Raw genomic sequence first — 2,962 nt, forward strand, 5'->3', positions numbered from 1 at the left:
GAATTAGGGATGCTGCTCCTTTAGGAAGTAAACTAATGGTATATGTTCCACATCACTCAAGTATTGCATAGTCAAATTTTTCTTCAGGATTGATGTCTTGAAGGATGCTACTCCTCAGGGGGAGCAACATAATGAAATAGGGAAGCTTGTGCCTCCACTTTGGCATTGTTGTCAAAGGGGGAGAAGAAGAGAAGAAGCGGAGAAGATATCTGCAAAAATTGGGGAAGAAGATGTGAAGTGGAGAGATAGATTTGTATATTGCCATCAATGCCAAAGGGGGAGATTGTTGGCATTATGTGAACCAGTATGTGGACATAATGATATTGTATGTTGTCATTGATGTCAATATGCTGAAGAGAAGAGAACCGGTATAACACTATGAACCGACATTTGTGCCAAATTGAAGCGGTGTGTTTGTTTAAGGTGAACCAGCATGTGGTTATGGGAACTGGCACATGGAAGCTTTGTATGACTACCGGTTGGTAGTCTCAACTTCATGGTTTCCAGTTGAAGTGCTTCAAGCTTGTGTGGCTCAATCGGTGACTTTGTGTGATGAGTTAGCATTGTAACGAAGAACAGATCATGTTGCCATGTCAGCCTTGTGCACGTGAAGGATCTTGCATGAAGGAGATTGTTCCCATCTACCTCGGGAATGTGCAAAGCCTATAAACGGTGATAACACGTGATGGGTTATCAACCACCATGAAATCGGTGGAAAATGAATGATGGAGAATGTCTTGAGATTGGATCAAGACTGTTGCATTTAATGCAATGTGCTCAATGGTCAGGATTGAACTATTTGAATTCCTTAACCTAACAGGTTTAGGGTTTAGGGTTTATGCTACCAACCTATCTATTTTCTATAAGGTTGATATTGTGTTTCTTTCTGAGGTAGATGGAAAAAGTTGTGTGTGTGTATCCAAGAGAAGAGATACGTGATTCTTGCCAGACCAGAGGAGAGAAGTGATACCTGCAGAGTGTAAGTGCAGAAGGTGAAGAGGAGATAAAGTGGATCTGCATTGGCATTGAGTGTTGTCACTAGATCATTGTAATACCTGTTGATCTCTAACCACCTCAACAGTTTGGAAATCCCTTAACAGGGTAGCTTTAACCAGCTTGTTGTAAATCCTTTAACAGGGTGACTCAAAACCATTGAGTTCTTGAAATCCTCTAACAAGGTAACCTTTAACAGGGTTTAACCCTTAACTGGGTATTCTAGCCATCCCTTAACCAGGTGATCTCTAACAGGATCGGTTCCTAACATAACCTATTGTATTAGTCTTTAACCGAAAAAAGGCTCCTAACAAAGCGGACTTCTAAAGAGTTCAAAAATAGCTTGTGGGTATTCATCCCCACCGTGGTTTTTCCCAGTTGGGTTTCCACGTGAAAAATCTGTGTGTCATGTGTGGTGTTATTCATGTGATGGTTTAAGTGATTTGTGTCTGAAGGTAAATCCTGTTGATCTAGCTATTTATATGTATCTTTGATGATAGATTACCTGTTCATGCACTAGGGTGAAATGGAAATGAAGTATTAGATCGTATGAGAAGATAAGTGTGAACCGGTTTATGCTTGTCTCAGTTATTCTGGGTTTTGCCGGTTGTACTCTGTTTAAGACCGGTGTTACTATTTGTCTGTCAAAGCACAATATCTGCTGACAAACTGGTTTAAGATTGTGTTTTTGTCTGTACTAAATCACCCCCCCCTCTCAGTACCAGTTTGGTACTATCCGTCCATTATTGAGTTATCAGAATCATCACAAACAATTGCACCAACAACACTTATCAAATCTTCATCTGTCAACGTTTGAAAGCTCAAGAACACAACCAATCAACAACTGTCATGAAGAAAGATAACTTGCGGAGCACCAAATCATAATCCATTTGAAATGAAGATACACAAGGCCATCCCAAGAAATATCCCAAAAACTCAGCACAAGATCTGATCACACTAGAATATACTGGAGGATATACCGAGTACTGCAAAACAGCGATCAACAAACCAAAACAACAAACCGGATCTTAAGATCTTCCCAATCTGCAATCACTAGAGCAATACACAAGAATATGTTGACATCAATGACAATAATATATCCTATCAACAATAATGATCAATAATATCCAACAATCTCCCCCTTTGGCATTGATGACAACATATGAATGTGAAAACAATCAATGCAAATAAAGAAGATATCTCCAACAAACTCCCCCTAAGATCAGGACATAGAAAGCAGTTTTTCACATGATCACTCTCCCCCTTTGACATAAATGCCAAAGATCTCAAAATAGAAAACCAAACTTACTCTATCCAAAACAGAAACATGAATCTCTCCCCCCAAAATATAGATTACTCCAGTAGAGGAGCAACACCAATACACCAATCTAGATAAAAGGATAAGACTGTGAAGTCCACCGGATTGATGCAACTCAATGCATCTAGTTCTCATTAGGGGGGGTAGATACCAACTTGTCTCTCAAATAGACAAATGTATATGCAGACAAAGGCTTAGTGAAAATATCATCTATTTGTTCCTTTGTAGATACATACTCCACCTTCACCTTCTCTTCACCATCGTGCTCTCTCAAGTAATGGTATTTGATTGACACATGCTTAGTCTTTGAATGTTGTACCACATCCTTTGACATGCTAATAGGGTTGGAATTATCACAATATATAACAATAGGCTCATCATAAATAACTCTGATATCCTTCAACATTTTCATTATCCAAACTACCCGAGTGTAATTACTAGCAGCAACAATGTACTCAACTTCAATAGTTGATAAGGATACTGAATCTTGTTTCTTGCTAGCCCATGAAACCAACTTCTTACCCAAAAATAATGCTCCACCTGTAGTGCTCTTTTAGTCATCAACATCATCAGCCCAATCAACATCAGTGTAGGCACATATCATTAAATCATCATTCCTCAGATACCATAGACTATAATCCATAGTTCCCT

The sequence above is a fragment of the Cryptomeria japonica genome, chromosome 10, assembly GCF_030272615.1.
Source record: "Cryptomeria japonica chromosome 10, Sugi_1.0, whole genome shotgun sequence".
Taxonomy (NCBI): domain Eukaryota; kingdom Viridiplantae; phylum Streptophyta; class Pinopsida; order Cupressales; family Cupressaceae; genus Cryptomeria; species Cryptomeria japonica.